This window comes from Furipterus horrens, unplaced genomic scaffold, assembly GCF_987537825.1.
Source record: "Furipterus horrens unplaced genomic scaffold, mFurHor1.1.pri manual_scaffold_8, whole genome shotgun sequence".
NCBI classification, from domain to species: domain Eukaryota; kingdom Metazoa; phylum Chordata; class Mammalia; order Chiroptera; family Furipteridae; genus Furipterus; species Furipterus horrens.
In genome coordinates, this window is record NW_028327178.1 from 54,077,942 (window position 1) to 54,100,203 (window position 22,262).

The 22,262-nt window shown below is 38.6% G+C and overlaps 1 non-coding gene across 1 annotated transcript; it reads left to right on the top strand.

Annotated features, from left to right (window-relative positions):
* The first annotated feature begins 11,841 nt into the window (after positions 1 to 11,841).
* LOC150002923 (U6 spliceosomal RNA) lies at positions 11,842 to 11,948 on the top strand. Its single transcript, XR_016512816.1, has one exon. It is a non-coding gene; the product is annotated as a U6 spliceosomal RNA (small nuclear RNA).
* Positions 11,949 to 22,262: the final 10,314 nt, after the last annotated feature.

Sequence of the window (22,262 nt, forward strand, 5' to 3'; positions counted from 1 at the left end):
GGACAGAGACATTCAGTCCACAGATACATGCTATCTCACAGGAATCCATCATTGTTGACTTTGAAGATGAAGAAAGAGGGCACAAGCCAAGGAATTTGGCTAGGTGGCCCCTAGAAGGCGAGGAAATGGATTCTCTTGTAGAACCACCTTGATTTTAGCTCAGTGAGACTCAAGTCTGACTACTGACCTACAGAACAGTTAAGATACATTTGTGTTGTTTTAAGTCATTGGACTGGTGGTAATTTGTTATAGCAGCAATTTAAAAAAAAAAACAATAGAAACACTCGTTACATTTCTCTCTACTTTTGTGTATGTTTAAATTTTTTTTGTAATGTTTGTTAAGTCCCTAAAACATAGAACCACCTAATAAATACATTTTTAAAGTACTTCACTTATACCTAAAGCATTTTCATTTGAAAAACAATTACATATGATTCCCTTTTTAAACATACTGTTAAGGGTGTAATTAATAAAATAACATTTACAATATTTTCAAAACCACAGATATAACAGAGCATGACGCAACCTATTCTCAATTTTAGAATTGGCTTATCTAGGCTAATTTCTATCAAAATCTTTATATTGAGATGCCTTCAAGAATGAAACATTTATTGAAGTTATTTTCCTCCTAACATATTAATTTTAAGAAATAGATAAAATAATGAGTAAACAAAATTCATAAAACAGAATTTTTGAAAATACAAGTCTCCCAAAATATGCAAATGTAGTATTGATTAAAATAGCACCCAGAGGAGAAACAAGATGGCAGAGGAGTAAGTGGAAGCTACACTAACCTCCTCCCAGAACTAGCCTGGATTTACAACTTAATTTTGGAGAAATCATCTGGAATAACCAACCGAACACTAGCTGGAGAGAAGTCTTATAACCACAGAGAGACAGAAAAGGCCGCTACATCACAACATGACCGGTAGGGAGTGTGGAGATGCGGAAGGGCTGGCTGGGCTCACACAGGTGGCAGCAGAAGGGACTGAGAAACAGCTCAGCAGCCAGGGATTCCCCCTGAGAAGGGCAGGGTCTAAACCCCCAACTGGGCTTCCCAGCCTACAGCAACAGAGTGGAAAGTAAAATAGTATCCAGCTGAGAAAAGCAAAAAGCCACGGTTTCTTGCTAGCCAGAGAGAAACAGCTGGAGAAAAAGAGCTCTTAAGTGGATCACATACGAAACTATTTTGCCCCCCACTTATCCTGGGCTCAAGCAGAGGGAAGGCAGAGAGGACTGAAGATGGTTGGGGAGAGTTTGGTGTGGTGGCTTTGAGGGGAGAGCTGGGGAAGGAGCTAGCTGAGTCCCAGTGCTGACTCATCCCCACATTGCAGGCAGATCATTCCCCTCCAAGTGGAGTCAGCCTGAGGGGAAGCAAAAGCCCTGCCTACAGGAATTAAGCTGCCACACCAATGGTCCTTAAGCCTGATGGCTAATCACAGAATGAATAGATTAACAACTAAAGAAGACAGACAAAGGCAGTAGATCCCTGGAAGTCTCCAACAGGCTGCCTAGGCCCAGACTGGTACAGGATCTGACGCCACCTGGGGCAGATCCAGGAAGTGCAGATCATTCTAAGAAGTACCAACAAACAATAGTCACAAAAATGGGGAGACAGAGAAACAACCCCCCATCAAAAGGAAAGTTAGAATCCCCAGAAAGAGTGCTATATGAAATAGAGGGGAGCAAACTATCAGATATGGAGTTCAAAACATGGATTATGGAGAAGCTCAATGAGCTCAGCGGAAACTAAAAGGAACTCCAGAAAAACTACAAGGAACTTACTGAGAATTACACCAGCATGAAAAAGGATATGGAAGCTATCAGTAAGAGCTAGGAGGAAATGAAGAATACAATCTCTAAATTGAAGAACACAGTAGAAGGAATTAAAAGCAGGCTAGAGGACACAGAAGATCAGATCAGTGAGCTGGAGGACAACTTAGACAAAAACTCCCAGACAGTGCAACAAAATGAAAAAAGACTGAACAAGACTGAAGAGGTTCTAAGACAGCTGCAGGATAACATGAAACGTAATAATATCCGTATCATAGGAATTCCAGAAGGAGAAGAAGAAGAGCAAGGGATAGAAAACCTCTTTGAAAAACTAATGACAGAAAACTTCCCTAACAGGAGAGAAAGAGTCACGCAAGTCCAGGAAGCACTAAGGATCCCAATGAAGATAAACCCCAACAGGCCCACTTCAAGACACATCATAATTAAAATGGCAGCATTCAAAGACAAAGAGAAAATCATAAAAGCAGCAAGAGAGAAACAACTAATGACATACAAGGGAGCTCCAATAAGGCTATCATCAGATTTCTCAGCAGAAACACTGCAAGCCAGAAGGGAATGGCAAAAAATATTCCAAGCAATGAAAAACAAAGGCCTACAACCAAGAATACTCTACCCAGCAATGCTCTCATTCAAAATGGAAGGTGAAATAAGGAGTTTCCAAGACAAAAGAAGGCTAAAAGAATACATCTCCACCAAACCAGCATTGCAAAAGATGCTAAAGGGTCTGCTTTAAGAAGATGAAGAAACAGAGAAAGACAGAGAGGAACACGCGTACAAAGGGGGAAAATGACAATGAATAAGTACTGAAAGAAAAAAGGAACTTCTACCATTTGCAACAACATGGTTGGAACTAGAGAGAATTATGCTTAGCGAAATAAGCCAGGCAACGAAAGAAAAATACTTTATGCTATCACCTATTACAGGAAACTAATGAAAAACGCAAGCAAATGAGCAAAATTGAACCAGAGGCATGTAAACAAGGAATAAACTAACAGTAACAAAGGGGGAGATGGGAGGGAGAGAAGGGGGTAAGAAGGGGAAAGGTCTAGTCAAAGAACATGTATAAATGACCCATGGACATAGACAACTGGGTGGGGACTGAATGTGGGAGAAGGTGGGGCAGGGGGCAGGGAAGCAAGAAGGGGGAAAAAGTGGGACAACTGTAATGGAAAAACAAACAAAAAATTTAGTGGGGGAAAAATGAAAATATAAAGAATAGAAATGCAAGTTCAGTGAATATTAGAAGGACAAGGATTTTCCTTCACACTGTATATTTTTCTCCCTATCTGATCCCTCCAGAGTTTGGCATTCTAAAAAAGTAAGTAATGACATAATTTTCTTTGCATAAAACTAATAAGACCAATTGTTAATAGAGGTTTGTTTTTTTTTTTTTAACTAAGACTTTGACTGGAATGTCATGTCTAAAAGGAAACATGCTTGGGCTTTGGTTGTTACCAAAAAGCCCTGAAGAACTGGGATTGACTTTCAAAGGTAATAAAAGTCCACAAGATAAAAGACCTGGTACCTTGGATGGATGCGCGGTCCATGGCAATCTTTCCAGGGAAGGAATGAAGGTTGTTTTCCTGAAAGATGGCTAGATGGAACCTTACGGCACAATAGAAAACCAGAAGGACTTGGAAAAGACAGGTATTTATAGGCAAGGCTGAATGCCAGGTATGTGGTTCTACTTCTGTGCCTTGAAGGGCAGACTGAAAGTCACCCTAAATGTTCCTTGCGTAAGTTCCAGCAAAGCAGAACTAAAGATCATAAGTGATCATTTTCTGCTCTTGTTGTGTTTATGCAAATGAACAGGATAAATTAAAAATGGACTTAATGCAGTCTCTTTAATGACAAGGACGGTAATCTTAGGGAGAAAAATCATTATTCAAGGAAAATCACAATGATCAGTGGTAGACTATAAAGTAGTGCAGCTAACCATCTTAAAAGTTTCTTTTCATTTAAAATATGGTTTCACTTGAAAATTAAACCATGTCTGTGATAGCATCGAAGATATTCAAGTTGCAGGCAAGTAGAATGTCAAGTGCCTGGCAACTGGATGTCTTTCCAATAAGACAGTCCTACAGATGTAGAGACTTGTATGTGGGTTATGTTACATAAATTAACATGTGTTTTCTGTTTTCAAAGGGCATAAGCCTACGATCTCATTACCTGAGTGATTGTCTGTATGTATAGGCCTCACTTAATCCTGTCTGCATTGCTGCCTCCTGAGACTCAATGGTTTGGCTGAACTAAGTGGCTGGGTTGGTGAAGAACGGGGTGGTCTGTGGGCTTCACTTTAAAACTGGTTTCTCTTTTCTGTCCTAAAGGCTTGGACAGAAAGAACCCAGAGGCCTGAGAGGGGGAAACCTAAAATATTCCCCTCAGCTCAAACTAAGTATAATGAGCAAAAGGGTTTTGGACACGTGAGATGTACCTGGCACACCTTCCTCCAAGGAAGCCCTTCTTTTCCCTAATGTGGGACATTGAAAAATTAATACCTGTCTTTTGTCATCTAGTGGTTATGGATTGAATGATGTCCTTTAACCATGTTGCCAAATCTGTTGCCTCCAGAATACAACAAGGATGCCAGCTTATTAAATCAAGCATGCCATTGTCCAGGGACAGCCAACCAACCTGGAGTCTGCACGATCCTTCCCCATGTGGGAAGGCCACCCTCCCCTCCACACCCCCACTCTTATTAGGGATTTCTGGACCCAAGTGTAGGTAGGATGACGACCATGTCCAGCTTGAAGCAGCTAGAGAAGCTCGAGACCTTCACCCATTGTCCTTTATAAGATTATAAAGGGTCTTAAGTCTGAGAGGGAGGGATTGTTATTTTTTATTGTTAAAATAATTAATTAATTATTTTTAAAAAATAAGAAGAAGAATGAAAGGGTGAGGCAGGAGAGCTTGTATGTACGACCCATGGGCATGGACTTGGGGGGGGGGATTGTTGGGGGTGGGGGGTGCTGGGCGGAGGGGAGCAAAGGGGAAAAAATTGGAACTATCGTAACAATACAATCAATAAAATATACTTAAAAAAAGAATATCTCTAATTCACAAAGAAAAAAAATAGCACCCAATATTTTAATGTAATTTTAAATTGCAAATAAAGTTAGCATTTCCTTTGACAGCCATGTTACCCACATTTTGTCAAATTTGCTAAGATACAAGATCTATTAAAGAAAGTCCATATTTTGATCTAATTTATTAGTTGATTATTAATGCTGCAAGCTAATTTTAATTCTATAGAACACTTTTAAGTCACTGGTTTCCTCCATAACATCTTAAGTTTCATATTTTACTCAATTGTTTTACACAGTCTTTTTCTGTAGGAACAGCTACACTGTCTAACATTTTTGTGGTAGTTTAAATCTCCCTGTTGTCTCATATAACAAATGCCCACTTATATTAAGGAAGCCTTGAAACCCCCGACCCCTTTCTAATATAAACTGATGTGTGAGAGCCTCAGAGACAACGTTGCGGGACTGTTATTACATTTTAATCATATTTACCCAATAGAAAATAGAAAAGTATTTACCTGCATTCTGTCAATGTGCACCCTGGAGAAAAGTGAAAGTTAGGAAGCAGAGAGCTTCATTTACTCATGCAACAGACAGGCATTGAGCCTTTCTGTGTCCTAGCTATGAGATGATCTTATCTGCTTGGTGTTTTCTCAAAGGTCATCCCAGGGCCTGGGCTGTGAGGCTGGGTGAAGCTGGGGAAAGGCAGAGTAGGAATCCTGAAATTCACAAAAAGGACTTTTGTGACTATTTGATATATTAGCTTTCTATTGTTTAACAAAGTACTACAAATTTAGCAACTTCACAACAAGCCTACATTAATTATCTCACAGCTCCCATAGGTCAGGAGTCAGGCTAAGCCATGCCCTCTGCTCAGGGTTGCAGGCTGCAATCCATGTGATAGCAAGGACAAGTTCTTACCTGGCTGATCCAAGTCCTCTTCTCACTCACTGGTTGCTGGCAGAATTCAGCTCCTGGGGTTGGAGGACTGAAGGCCTCAGCTCCCAAGGGCCTCCTCCTGTGTCCTGCCACCTGGCCCTCACCACACATGGCAGCTGCTTCTGCAAGGCCTGTAGGAGAGCTTCTGCTGCTGCTGCTTCAGATCTCTCTGACTTCTGTTTCTTCTCTAGACCCTTTTTAAAAATGTGATAAATTGGCCCACCTAAAATAATCTCTCATTTGATTAACTTTGTAACAATTCATTAGGGACTTTAATTACCTTTACAATATTCCTTTACTTTTGCCATATCCCCTCAAATTCATAGGTACCACCTTTACTCAAGGGGAAGATTCAACAGGGTGTACACTCAAGGAGACATCTTGGGGGGCAATTTGGAATTCTGTCTACTATGCATGGTATTCCACACTAATTTCAAGAGAAAAGCCAAAGTTCAGAGAAGTCCCAGGGTCTCTTGACAGCCAGCTCCTGACCTGGTTGTATGTTGTACAGAATTCTTCGTGGAAAATCACCAGAAAATCAAACAAGAGACCAAAACCAAGCTGTAAAAGAAGAGATGTAACAATGCAAACAGGAAAAAAACCAAATCAAATACAGAATGAAAGCTTACTAACAATTTTATAAATTGAAGAATTATTTTAATGTAAATCATTATTTCCAATTTATCTGCTTTATATATCTTGTTTCAGCACATTGAGTTCTTGCTTAAGGTGATAAAAGAACTATTTTTTCTACCTCAATTATTCATTAGGAATTTAGTTTTGGTTCTTAGACATTTGCAATTTTTTTTCTTAAGGTAAGCATTCTCTCTATCCTCTTATAGATTATTATGTCTAAAGTCAAAAAAATACCTATCCCATCCATTTTCTTTACCTGCAATGTGATCTTAATAGATTACAAAGAACTATGAAGAAGGGGAGTTGTCATTTGATACATTATGGTCAATCTGCAACAAGAGATTAAGTGGTTGATATATTTTATATCATTGTCATTTACAAATTACTTTCCTATTTCATGTATCCAATAAAATTCCAGGTAGATTAGGAACTTCTTGAGGGGAGAGACTATGCTTTATATTTATTTATATCCAAAATAGTATGTAACAGACTATACAACAAATAATTGGTTCCCAACAAAAATACATTGGACAAATTTGAAATACTAAGGCATGTTAAGTCATTGTCAGAAATTCTGGTTTAGGAAACTTTAATTGCTTTTAAGGATAGTTAATTTTAAGCAGCTTGGTTGTTAGGGCTTTCCTGGGAGGGTTACTTTCATTTACTCTACATTAATATATTTACTTCAAGTCAAAGTCCAAAGTGCAAATTACTGAGAATGGATCATTAAAAAAAATGTTGTACATGGATCAAGGGTCATTTAACCATTAGGTGCTATGGACTAAGTAACTAGAAAACAAAAGCAAAACCCACAGACAATGCTTGGGACAAAACTAGTTGAAAGGTATCCCCCCAAATCCCAAAAGGGAAGATCAGTGAAGATGAGATACAGATAGCAGCAAGACCTCATGATATCAGCATAGTACAAGTAGAAACAGGGGGGAAATAAAGCATCTGATGGACCTGAAGACACTCCAAAATAGCATCAGGTTTCCCGAGGAAAGCATGGAGAGAACAGCAGCTGAAAACAGAAATGATTTTCCCCCCATCCAATAGCGAGTAAGTGCAAAGGACCCACACATAGCCCTGAAGGGCTAGAGCAATCCTTCCTTCCAGGACAAGACCCCACACAGAGGGGAGTCTCCCAGGATGGAATAAGAATTCTGTAGGACATGAACAAGAGAAATGTAGGAAAGAGAAAATGCAAATAAATGTGGGAAAAGGGAAGTTCTGAAGGAAAGCTTCCATGTTTCAGCACACCAATGAAGAAAACAGCAGGCATTGCTAAGTGAAGTTGCAAAAGTTCTCCTGAACTCTGCTTCTTTTGAGTGTTCAAGAAAATCAAATTCATGAAAGAAGAAAAAAGGACATTTGAAAAAAATTGAGGTCAAAAGCCATGAAAGTTATTTGCAGGAAAAAATAAAAAAAGAATACAAAGTAGGATGACATTCCTACAGACAAAGAAAGCATGCTCACAAAAACAGACCAAAACTGTAACCTACCACTTCAAAACAGTCTAAAACATTAAGAGAATGCTAGAAAACGTGAAAGAAGAACATAAATCAAAATTAGGAAAGCTCAGAAATAAAGTGACAACTCAGGAAATAAATTAAAATTTAAAAAATTAAGAAATAAAGTTTATACTAAAGGAACATGAGAGAAAATAAACATAACCAATAACACCATTTAGAGAGATAGAAAGTGACAGAAAATTTTTTAATTAAAAAACATTTTAATCAAAAAGAAATAGATAAAATGAATTTAAGAGAATATGACAAATAATGAGGATAGGCAAGAATATCAAAATGAAAATAGGAGGCAGAGGATGGAGTGATGCATCTATGAGCCAAAGAACACCAAGGGTCACCAGCAGCCACCAGAAGCTGCAAGATACAAAGAGTTCTCTAAGTCTCTATGCATGCAAAGGTGTCTGGGATGATGTCCAGCAAATGTTGGCAATGCAGATCTGCAGAAAACTCCCAAACACCCTGGGTGGCCAGGTAGAGACCAGCTGTTTGCAAACAGACCTGAAGGAAAGTGACGCCTGCAGACACTGAAAGGCTGAAACGTATTTGTTATCTTACACAAGCCACATTGTAGAAAGAGCAGTTGGAAAAATCTTCCACCAGGCTGCTAGCTCAAACCTCATGGCTAATTGCCCAATTCCTTTAGATGGAGGACAGGCACTGTGCTCGGCACTGGAGCCAACACAGGCCCAGAAAACAGTAACAGCCCCTTCCCTGTGGGTCTCTCAGTATGTTGCCAAGCTTCCAGCCTACAGGAGAGGAATACAGATCCCTCTTGCACTAAGGAAACTCTTAGTCATCTCTTCTGAAAACTGCTGTCCCAAAGGGAAATGACTTCTTAGACACAGAGCAAGATTATGTAACCAGGCAGCCTGGGGTCCAGCCGTTTGCCACCATGTAGAAGCATAACACAAAAATTTGCAGGGAAGACCTTGGGGACTTCCGGCCAAGATGGAGGCTTAGACTGACGCGCTCGGTCTCCCTCTACAACTAGAGAGGAATACAACTACTTCAAAACAAAGGATAACTAGAAATTCCAGAAAATAAAACTACACGGAAGCCCAACGTATGAAGTTATAAACCAGCGGCGCCCTTTGGGCAGGTTAAGGGGAGAGAAAGGGGGTGGTGCTGTTTGCGGTTGCACCAGGGACAGCAGCGGGGAGAGCAATCCCAGCGGCAGGGAGGACAATCTCGGCTGAGGTCGAACCCCCGGCAGCTCGCGACCCCAACACTGGGGAAAGCAGCCACCACATCGCCTTGAACAGTGAGGCCCAGGGGGGCGGGAGGACGGATCCCAGTCTCCTAGCGGAATAACTGTGTGAATCCATCTTGGACCCCCGCCCCCAAAGAAAGCGCCACAGGGCTGCGAAACAGGTCGCGGACAGGCGCCAGTTGCTGGGTTGTGACGAGTACACAGGCACTGCCCCCTATTGCCAGCCCAAGAAAACAAAACGCATCTGTCAAAATGAGGCAGACAACTATAGAAATCCCGGTGGCACAGCTCGCCAGGCAACAGATGAGGAAGCTGACAGATGAACAAATAAGAAACCTGTCAGAGGCTCAGTTCAGGGCCATTGTTATCAGGTGGCTTACAGAATTAACAAAAGATCTGGAAGAAGATGAGAAAGAAGCGAAAAACACTCATAACGAAAGGAACAAAACCACATACGAGACAGATGGTGAGGAAAAAAAATCCAGAGTTCATTTCAACAAACTGGAATATGGAGAAGGAACAAGCAGTCAACCAATGCAGCGAGAGGAAATGGGAAGCAACGATGAGAGGATCAGAAACCTCTGGGACAGCTATAAAAGGCCCAACATAAGAATCATTGGTTTACCAGAGAGCGAGGAAGATGAACTAGAACTTGAAAAATTGAGTGAAAATATAATAAAGGAGAACTTCCCAGACTTGGGGAAGGAAATAGACTTACAGGTCCAGGAAGCACAGAGAATTCCAAAAAAACTGGACCCAGGGAGAACCACTCCAAGACACATTATAATCAAAATGTCAAAAATTAAAGATAAAGAGAGAATCCTAAAAGCAGCAAGAAAGAAGAAAAGAATCATGTACAAAGGGGTCCCAATTAGACTATCAGCTGACTTCTCAAGGGAGACCCTGCAGGCAAGAAGGGACTGGCAAGAAATATTCAAAGTAATGAAAATCCAAAACCTACAACCACGAATACTCTATCCAGCAAAACTGTCATTCAGAATAGAAGGGCAGAGAAAGTGTTTCCAGGACAAAATAAAACTGAAAGTGTTCATTAGATCCAAACCACTGTTATATGAGATGTTAAAGGGACTGGTTTAGAAAAAGGAGGATCAAGACTATGAAATCTAAAATGAAAACTGCATCACAAGAAACAACAGAAGCTAGGGAATTGAAACAAAGGCAAACTAAACAGGCAATGAGAGTGGAAAAAGAACTATAGGTACGGGGAACATATTGGGGGGAGGTCAACAGGGAGGGGAAATGGGGAGAGGGAGGGAGATGATATAGGAATTAAGGATCACGGTAGGAGGGAATGGAATAGACAGAGGTTGACAAGAACTATATGCACAACTAATGGACATGATCTAAAAGGGGGGGACAACTGGAGGGAGGGGGACCACCAGGTGGAGGGGAGCAGAGGGAAGGGAAATTGGGACAAATATAATATTATAATCAATAAAACACATTAAAAAAAAATTTGTAGGGAAGGAAAGAGGTTTTCATTAACAAGGTTCCCAGTTGGTGTAGGTGGGGAGCGGCTGAGAACATTCCTGCTCAAGCCAACCTCTTCCACAAATAACAGAAATGCCTATGTTCCCAGAAAGACTAAAATCTAAACCAATGCCCAGAATTTCCCCCATTATTGCTTATCTGTCCATTCAAAGCTCCAATCAACAATACATACAGGTCTCCATTCTCATGCTCTCTCTCTCTCTGGTGCGCAATTGTGGTTTTTAGTGTCACCATCGCCTCGTGCAGCTCTGTCTCTGTCCTAGGGCCTGGGGATCTATCTAATAGCAGTTCTATCTAATACACAGTAATAAACATAAAGAGGCAGCAAAAAAATGGGGAAACAAGGAAACATGCCCCAAATGAAAGACTAGGAGAAATCTCCAGAAAAAGAAGCTAAACGAAATGGAAGTAAGCAATTTATCGATATAAAGTTCAAAAAAATGGTTAGAAGTTTGGTCAAAGAACTTAGTGATAATTTCAACACAGACACAGCAAGCATAAGAAAGGACATAGAAATCATAAAAAAGAATGAGTCATGAATGAAGAATACAATATATAAAATGAATACACTAGAAGAAATAAACAGTAGGTTAGATGAAGCAGAGAATTGAGTCAGTGGTTTTGAAGACAAGGTAAGAGAAAATACCCAATCACACCAGCAAACAGACAAAAGAACTTTAAAAGATTAGGATAATTAAGAGATCTTTGAGAAAAAATGGAATGTAACAACATCTGCATTGTAGGGGTATCATAAGGAGAAGACAGAGAGCAAGGTGATTGAGAACCTATTTGAAAAAATAATTACTAAAAAATGTCCTAACCTAGTGAAGAAAAAGTACATACAAGTCCAGGAAGTGTAGAGAGTCCCAAAAAAGAACACAAAGAGGCTGACATCAAGACACATCATGATTAAAATACCAAAGGTTAAGACAAAAAGAGAATCTTAAAAGCAGCAAGAGAAAAACAGTTACTTACAAGAGAGTTCCCATAGACTTTCAACTGATTTCTTAACAGAAACATTTCAGACCAGAGATATTGGCATGAAATATTCATAGTGATAAAAAGCAAAGACCTATAACCTAGACTACTTTACCCAGCAAGGCTATTATTCAAAATGGAAAGACAAATAAAGAGCTTCTCAGACAAGAAAAAGCTAATGGAGTTTCTTACCAGCAAACCAGTATTACAAGAAATGTTAGTGCTCACTTTGGCAGCACATATACTAAAATTGGAATGATACAGAGAATATTAGAATGGCCCCTGCACAACAATTACACACAACTTTGTGATGCATTCCAAAAATTTTTTAAAAGAAATGTTAAAGGGTCTTCTTTAAGAAGAAGAAGAAGAAACAAGGAAAGAAAGAAAGAAAAAGAAAAGAGGAACACAGTTAAAATAATAAAATGACAATAAATACATGCCTATCAATAATTATTTTAAATTTAAATGGCTCAAATAAAAAACATAGGGTAGCAGAATGGATAAGAAAACAAGACCCACATATATGCTGTCTACAAGAGACCCACCTCAGAACAAAAGATACACACAGACTTAAAGTAAAGGTATGGAAAAAGATATTTCATGCAAATGGAAAGGAAAGGGAGCTCATTTATATCTGACAAAATAGACTTTAAAATGAAGAGTATAGTAAGAGACAAAGAGGGACACTACTTAATGATAAAGGGAGCAATTCAACAAGAGAATATAAACCTTCTATACATTTATGCACCCACCATAGAAGAACCTATATATATAAAGCAAATCTTGATAGATGTAAAGAGAGAAATAAACAGTAATATAGTCATAGTAGGAAATTTTAACACCCCACTTCCACCAAAGAATTGATCTTCCAGACAGAAAATCAATAAGAAAACAGCAGTCTTAAATGACACACTAAATGAGATGGAGTTAACTGATATCTTCAGAGCTTATCACCCCAAAGCAGAAGAATATACATCTTTTCAAGTGCACATGGACAATTTTCTAAGATAAACTACATGTTAATCCACAAAATAGGTCCCAGCAAATTTAAGGAGATTGAAATCATACCAAGCATCTTCTCAGACCAAAATGGTATGAAATTACAAATCAATTACAAAGAAAACTGAAAAAAACACAAAAACACAGATGCTAAATAACATTTTAGTAAACAATGAATGGTTTAACAATAATATCAATGAAAAAATTTTAAAAATACCTTGCAAAAATGAAAATGAACACACAACAACCCAAAATCTATGGGACACAGAAAAAGCAGTCCTAAGAGGGAAAGTCATAGCATTACAGGCTTACCTCAAGAAACAAGGAAAATCTCAAATAAACTATCTTAATTTTACAGTTAAAGGAAGTAGAAAAAGAACAATAAACAAAACCCAAAATGAGTAGAAGGATGAAGACAATAAAGATTAGAACAAAATAAGAGTTTAAAAAAATACAAAGATCAATGAAACCAAGAGCTGTTTGTTTGTTCTTTTAAGATATATAAGACTGAGAAACAAGATGGCGGAGGAGTAAGTGGAAGCTACACTAACTTCCTCCCAGAACTAGTTTGGATTTACAATGTAATTTTGGAGAAACCATCTGGAATAACCAACCGAACACCAGCTGGAGAGAAGTCTTATAACCACGGAGAGACAGAAAAGGCTGCTACATCACAATGTGACCGGTAGGGAGTGCGGAGACGGGGAAGGGCTGGCGTCACACGGGTAGCAGCTGAAGGGACTGAGAAACAGCTCAGCAGCCGGGGGTTCCCCCAGAGAAGGGCAGGGTCTAAACCCCCAGCTGAGCTTCCCAGCCTACAGCAACAGAGTGGAAAGTAAAATAGTATCAGCTGAGAAAAGTGAAAAGCCACAGGGTTTCTTGCTAGCCGGAGAGAAACAGCTGGAGAAAAAAAGCTCTTAAGCGGATCACATACGAAAATATTTTGCCCCCACTTACCCTGGGCTCGAGCAGAGAGAGGGCGGAGAGGACTGGGGACGCTTGGGGAGAGTTTGGTGTGGTGGCTTTGAGGGGAGAGCTGAGGAAGCGGCCGGCCGGGTCCCAGTGCTGACTCATCCCCACACTGCAGGCAGACCATTCCCGGCCAAGTGGCGTCAGCCTGAGGGGAAGCAAAGGCCCTGCCTACAGGAATTAAGCTGCCACACCCACGGTCCTTAAGCCTGACGGCTAATCACAGATTGAATAGATTAACAACTAAAGTAGTCAGACAAAGGCAGTAGATCCCTGGAAGTCTCCAACAGGCTGCCTAGGCCCAGACTGGTACATGATCTGACGCCACCAGAGGCAGATCCAGGAAGTGCAGATCATTCTAAGAAGCACCAACAAACAATAGGAGTCACAAAAATGGGGAGACAGAGAAACAACCCCCCATCGAAAGGAAAGGTAGAGTCCCCAGAAAGAGTGCTAAATGAAATAGAGGGGAGCAAACTATCAGATATGGAATTGAAAGCATGGATTATGGAGAAGCTCAATGAGCTCAGCGGAAACTACAAAGAACTCCAGAAAAACTACAGTGAACTCCAGAAGAACTATAAGGAACTTACTGAGAATTATACCAGCATCAAAAAGGACATGGAAGCTATCAATAAGAGCCAGGAGGAAATGAAGAATACGATCTCTGAATTGAAGAACACAGTAGAAGGAATTAAAAACAGGCTAGAGGAAGCAGAAGATCGGATCAGCGAGCTGGAGGACAATGTAGACAAAAACTCACAGACAGTGCAACAAAACGAAAAAAGACTGAACAAGACAGAAGAGGTTCTCAGAGCTGCAGGACAACATGAAACGTAATAATATCCGTATCATAGGAATTCCAGAAGGAGAAGAAGAAGAGCAAGGAATAGAAAACCTCTTTGTAAAACTAATGACAGAAAACTTCCCTAACATGAGAAGAGAAAGAATCATGCAAGTCCAGAAAGCACAGAGGGTCCCAATGAAGATGAACCCCAACAGGCCCACTTCAAGACACATCATAATTAAAATGCCAACATTCAAAGACAAAGAGAGAATCCTAAAAGCAGCAAGAGAGAAACAACTAATAACATACAAGGGAGCTCCAATAAGGCTATCATCAGATTTCTCAGCAGAAACATTACAAGCCAGAAGGGAATGGCAAAATATATTCCAAGTAATGAAAAACAAAGGCCTACAACCAAGAATACTCTACCCAGCAAGGCTCTCATTCAAAATGGAAGATGAAATGAGTTTCCAAGACAAAAGAAGGCTAAAAGAATACATCTCCACCAAAGCAGCACTGCAAGAGATGCTAAAGGATCTGCTTTAAGAAGATGAAGAAACAGAGAGAGACAGAGAGGAACACGAGTACAAAGGGGGAAAATGACAATGAATAAGTACTGAAAGAAAGAAGGAACTTCTACCATTTGCAACAACATGATTGGAACTAGAGAGAATTATGCTTAGCGAAATAAGCCAGGCAACAAAAGAAAATTACCTTATGCTATCACCTGTTACAGGAAAGTAATGAACAACACAAACAAATGAGCAAAATTGAACCAGAGGTATGTAAACAAGGAATAAACTAACAGTAACAAAGGGGAAGATGGGAGGGAGAGAAAGGGTAAGAAGGGGAAGGGTCTAGTCAAAGAACATGTATAAATGACCCATGGACATGGACAACTGGGTGGAGACTGAATGTGGAAGAAGGGTGGGGGCAGGGTGCAGGGAAGCAAGAGGGGGAAAAAAGTGAGACAACTGTAATGGAAAAACAAACAAACAGAAAAATTTTTAGTGGGGGGAAAAAAATAAAAATATAAAGAATAGAAATGCAAGTTCAGTGAATATTAGAAGGACAAGGATTTTCCTTCACACTGTATATTTTTCTCCCTATCTGATCCCTCCAGAATTTGGCATTCTAAAGAAGTTAGTAATGACCTAAGTTTCTTTGCATAAAACTAATAAGACCAGTTGTTAATAGAGGTTTTTTTTTTTTTTCTTTTTTAACTAAGACTTCGAATAGAATGTCATGCCTAAAGGAGACCTGCTTGGGCTTTGGTTGTTACCAAAAAGCCCTGAGCAACTGGGACTGACTTTCAAAGGTAATAAAAGTCCACGAGATAAAAGGCCTAGTACCTTGGATGGATGAGCGGTCCATAGCAATCTTTCCAGGGAAGGAATGAAGGTTGTTTTCCTGAAAGATGGCTAGAAGGGACCTTAAGGCACAATGGAAAACCAGGAGGACCTGGAAAAGACAGGTGTTTACAGGCAAGGCTGAATGCCAGGTATGTGGATCTGCTTCTGTGCCTTGAAGGGGAGACTAAAGGTCACCCTAAATGTTCCTTGCGTAAGTTCCAGCAAAGCAGGACTAAAGATCGTAAGTGATCATTTGCTGCTCTTGTTGTGTTTATGCAAATGAACAGGATAAATTAAAAATGGACTTAATGCAGTCCCTTTAATGACAAGGAGGGTAATCTTAGGGAGAAAAATGACGATTCAAGGAAGATCACAATGCCCAGTGGTAGACTATAAAGTAGTGCAGCTAACCGTCTTTAAAGTTTCTTTTCATTTAAAATTTGTTTTCATTTGAAAGTTAAACTATGTCTGTGGCATTATCAAAGATGTTTAATTTACAGGCAAGAAGAATGTCAAATGCCTTGCAACTGGATATCTTTCCGATAAGACAGTCCTACAGATTTAGAGACTTGTATGTGGGTTATGTTACATAAATTAACATGTGTTTTCTGTTTTCAAAGGGAAAAAAAAAAAAAAAAGATATATAAGACTGATAAATTTTAATCAGACCCATCAATGAAATAAGATAGAGGACCCAAATAAGTAAGTCAGAAATGAAAGAGGAGAACTTAAAAATGATGTCACAGAAATACAAAGGATTGTAAAAAAAATATGTTACAAACAACTATACATCAACAAATTGGACAACCTGGACAAAATACACAAATTCTTAGAAACATACAATTTTCCAAAACTCAATCAGGAAAAATCAGAAAATATGCATAGATAGATAACTGTCCAACCAATGAAATTGATGCAGGAAAAATAATTAAAAAAAAAACAACTCCCAACAAAACTCTTGTACTGTATGGCTTCAGAGGTGAATTTTACCAAACATTCAAAGAAGAACACCTATTCCTTCCAAACTCAAAAAAAATTCAAAAGAAGGGAAGAATCCTAAGCTCATTTGACAAGGCTAGTATTATTCTTAAAGACACTACAAACAAAGAATATTATAAGCCCATATCCCCGATGAACATAGATACTAAAATCCTCAACAAAATATTAGTAAGTCAAATCCAGAAATACATTACAAAGATCATACACCATGCTCAAGTGGGATTCACACTGGGGTTGCAAGGTTTGTAAATATCAACAAAACAAAAAATGTGACACACCACATAAACAAAATAAAGGATAAAAACCAGATGATCATGTCAATATATGCAGAAAAAACATTTGATAAAATCCAGCAAAGTGGGAATAAACTGAACATACCTTAATGTAATAAAGCTCATATTTGACAACCCACAGCCAACATCCTATTCAATGGGCAAAAATTACAAACATATCCTTTAAGATCAGGATAAAGAAAGGAATGTCTACTTTCACCACTCTTTTTTTTTAGTTGGATTTTATTTTTATTTTTTAGATTCAGTTGTTGATAGTTGTGAGTTCGTTGTCATTTTAATGTTCATAGTTTTGATCTTCTTTTTCTTAAGTAAGTCCCTCTGAAATTTCATATAATAATAGCTTGGTAATGATGAGCTCCTTTAGCTTTACCTTGTCTGGGTAGCACTTTATCTGCCCTTCCATTCTAAATGATAGCTTTGCTGGATAAAGTAATCTTGTTGAAAGTCCTTGCTTTTCATCATCTTGAATACTTCTTGCCAGTCCCTTCTTGCCTACAAAATTTCTTTTGAGAAATCAGCTGATAGTCTTATAGGCACCCCTTGGTAGGTAACTCTCTGCTTTTCTCTTGCTGCTCTCAAGATTCTCTATTTATATTTAACCTTTGGCATTTTAATTATGATGTGTCTTGGTGTGGTCCTCTTTAGGTCTAGCTTGTTTGGGACTCTCTGTGCTTCCTGGACTTATATGTCTATTTCCTTCCCCAAATTTGGGAAGTTTTTCCTTTATTATTTTCTCACATATGTTTTCAATCCCTTGCTCTTCCTCTTCTCCTTCTGGCATCCCTATGATTTGGACATAAGCATGTTTAAAGTTGTCCCAGAGGTTCCTAAGCCTCGCCTCATGTTTTTCAATTCTTGTTTCCTCATTCTGTACTGGTTGGCTGTTTATTTCTTCCTTATGTTCCAAATCATTAATTTGAACCCTGGTTTCCTTCCTTTCACCATTGGTTTTGTGTGAATTTTCCTTCATTTTATTTAGCATAGCCTTCATTTCTTCTCTTATGCATTTACTGTACTTCAACATATCTGTCAAACCTGTGAGCATCTTTATCACCAGTGTTTTGAACTCTATGTCTGTTAGGTTGGCTCTCTCCTTGTCTGTTAGGTTGGCTATCTCCTCGTTGCTTAGTTCTCTCACTAGAATCTTGATCTGTTCCCCCTTTTGGACCATACTTCTCTGTCTCCTCATCTTGACAGGCTCCTGTGTTTGGTTGCCTCTGTCTCTTAGGCAGAGCTGTAGCTTCCATTACATTGTAAGGGGCGAAGCCTTAGGTATTTGTCAGTACAAGGCAACTTGTTTAACCACATTTTGGCGCTGTGTGTGGGGGAAGAGTTTGAAAGGGAACAATGCTGCTTGCTCAGTACTTACCCCTTTTTCAGTCACTTCTCCCACTTCCGTATGGGACTGGTGCTTCTTTAGCTGTTGCCCTGGCCGTCGTTCCCAGAGTGGGTGGGTCTGCATATGTTCTATGACTGTGGGGGCCCTTTAAACAAGCAGACTCAGTCAAGAGACTGGCAGTTTCTTCCTCCGCCCCAACCCCCACTGGTTTGCACAGTCAGAAGCAATGAGGCTTGATTTTCCCCGGCACTGGGACAGTGAACACACAGTCTGGTCTGGTGCTGGGAACACTCCCCAAGTGTCCTTCCCTTTAAAACATGTGACTGCGCTTTCCGCTGGGCTGCCACCGCCACTGGTGCTGCCACCACACTGCGTCCTTTCTGCCCCAGCTTCATCCCTCCTACCTGTCTGGATGAGTGTTTCTTCTTTATACCTTTGTTTGTTGGACTTCCATGCAGCTTGATTATCTGGAACTTCTGGCTGTCTCTAGTTCTGAGGTAATTGTATTTCTTTTTAGTTGTGGAGGGAGATGCAGCGTTTCTGTCTAGGCCTCCATCTTGGCCGTAAGTCCTAAGTACCATCCATTTTCATCTCTCTTATTCAACATAGTACTGGAAGTCCTAACCAGAGCAATCAGACAAGAAAAAATAAAAGGCATCCAAATTGGAAAGAAGAAGTAAAATTGTCATTATTTGTAGATGACATTATATTGTATATAGAAAACCCTAAAGACTCCACCAAAAAACTACTAGAACTGATAAATGTATTCAGGAATGGAGCAAGATACAAAATAAATATCCAGAAATCAGTTGCATTTTTATACATAAATAATGAATATCAAAAACGGAAACTAAGAAAACAATTCCATTTACAAATGAATCAAAAAATAAAATACATAGGAATAAATTTAAACAAGGGTGTAAAAGAGATGTACTTGGAATATTATAAGACACTAAAGAAAGAAATTGAAGAAGCTACAAGTAAGTGGAAGCGTATACCATATTCATGGATAGAAAGTAACAACATCATTAAAATGTCTATACTATCTAAACCAATCTTAGATTCAATGTAATTTCCATTAAGATACCAATGGCCTATTTTACTAAAGTAGATCAAATATTCCAAAAATTTATATAGAAATACAAAAGACCACAAATAGCCATACCAATCTTAAGAAAGTAAAACAGAGTTGGAGAAATCATGCTACCTGATATCAATCTATACTATAAGGTCATAGTAATCAAAATGGCATGGTACTACCATAGAAACAGATCTATAGATCAATGGAACAGAATAGAGAACCCAGAAATAAATCCACACTTTTGTGGTCAATTAATATTTGACAAAGGAGGCAAAAACATACAATGGGGTGAAAATAGCCTATTCAATAAATGATGTTGGGAAGATTGGACAGATACATTTTAAAAAATGAAACTAGACCCCCTCCTTACACCATACACAATAATTAACTCAAAATGGATTAAAGACTTAAATGTTAGATTTGAAGCCATAAAAATTCTACAAGAAAGCATAGGCAGTAAAAGCTCATACACATCTTGTAGCAATATTTTTTTTATTTATCATCTCAGGCATGGAAACAAAAGGAAAATAAACAAACAGGACTACATTAAAAAAAGTTTTTGTACAGCAAAGGAAACCATCAACATAATGAAAGATAACCCACTGAATGGAAGAATATATATGCCAATAATACATCTGATAAGTGATTAATTTCTAAAATTTATAAAGAACTTATAAAACTCAACACCAAAAAAACAAAGAATTCAATCTAAAAATGGGCAAAGAACCTGAATAGACACTTCTCCAAAGAAGACATATAGATGGTCAATAGGCAAGTGAAAAAACACTCAATGTCATTAATCATCAGAGAAATTCAAATTAAAAGCACAATGAGTTATCACTTCACACTTGTGAGAATGGCTACTCTCAATAAATCAAAAAGCAAGTGTTGGTGAGAATGTGGAGAGAAAGGAACCCTAGTGCGCTGTTGGTGGGAATACAGATTTGTGCAACTACTGTGGAAAACAGTATGAAGTTCCCTCAAAAAATTTAAAATGGAACTGCCTTATGACCAGTGACTCCACTTCTGGAATATATTCAAAGAAACCCAAAACTCTAATTCAAAAAAATATATGCTCCCTTATATTCTTTGCAGCACTATTTACAATATCCAAGATCTGGAAACACCCTAAGTACCCATCAGTAGATGAGTGAATAAAAAAGCTGTGTTACATTTACACAATAGAATACTACTCAGCCATAAAAAAGAAGGAAATCTTAACTTTTGTGACAGCTTGAACAGACCTGGCGAGTATCATGCTCAGTGAAATAAGCAAGTCCAAGAAAGACATATACCATATGATTTCACTTTTATGTGGAATATATTGAACAAAATAGACTGACAAAAAAATAGAAACAGACTCACAGATACAGAAAACAGAATAGACTGACAGCTGTCAGAGGAGAGGGGTGTTGGGAGGCTGGGTAAAAAAGGTGAAAGGATTAAGCAAAGAAAAAAACTTATAACCAGACAACAGTATGGTGATTACTGGAAGGAAACAGGATTCTGGAGAGGTAGAAGAGGGTAAAGGTGGGATAAATGGTGATGGAACTTGATTTGGGGTGGGGAACACACAATACAACATACAGATGATGTATTATAGAATTGTACACCTGAAACCCATATAATTTTATTAACCAATGTCACCCAATAAATTCAATAAAAATTAAATTAAATTAAAAAGCCTATACAATGACCTCAGTATTTAAATGAAAGAGTCAATCAATGTGGCTGACTTCATTGTTGCCTTATTTTAAGAAATTGCCACAGCCACCCCAAAAGACTCACTGAAGGCTTTAGTAATGGTTAGAGGTTTTTAACAATAAAGTATTTTAAATTAAGGTATGTACATTTTAAGACATATTGTTATTGCACACTTAATAGACTATCACTTTTATATGCCCTGGAAAACCATAAAATTTATGTGGCTCACTTTCTCACACTATCTCTGAGGTATGCCTGTATTTACATTAGACTAGTAATGAAATCCCTTACAACTATTTAAACTTATAAAGAAAATATTAGAAGACAACTTAAAATGGGTAAGTAATAGAGTTTTTAAAAATTCCAGATTCCTTTAAGTAAAAAATTGAAATTTAGAGCTAAATGAGGGGAAATATTCTCCCCACCCAAATGAGAGGTGGAGCCCTGGTGGTTGAAGCATCAACCCATACACCAGAAAGGTTGCAGGTTTGATTCCCAGTCAGAGCACATACCTAGGTTGCAGGTTGTATCTCCAGTCAGGGCATGTACAGGAGGCAACTAATTGATGTTTTTCTTTCACATCTATATTTCTCTGTTTCTCTCCCCCCTCCCTTCCTCTCTCTCTAAAATCAATAAGCATGTCATCAGGTGAAGTTTTTTTTTAATGAGAAGGTGGAGCTCTTGATCTTTTAACATAGACATGTTCTAGTTTCACTGACATAAACAGCTTATATAAGCTATACGGTTATTAGGGAACAACAATATATTTGAGAGCACTCCATTCTCAGTCTTAGTTGAACCAGACATGAAGATATTTACATAGAACAAATAAAACTTATATAAAACACATGGCACATACTTCACTACAAAAAAAATGTTATCTGCTCTGGGGTTCCCCCCCCCATCAATTAGAATAGAAGGTAGTTATTAAATAGCTTCTATGTGCCTACATTGTGTTAGCTTGTTTTAGTGACTACAAAACAATCATTTCTCTCTATTCAAGGTTCACAATTATTCTTAGAGGAAATACAGGGGTAGGTTTCTGCAAGCCACTGGCTATAACATTTTTGTCAACAAATCAATATGTAACCTTGTTTTATGTGTGTTTTTGTTTA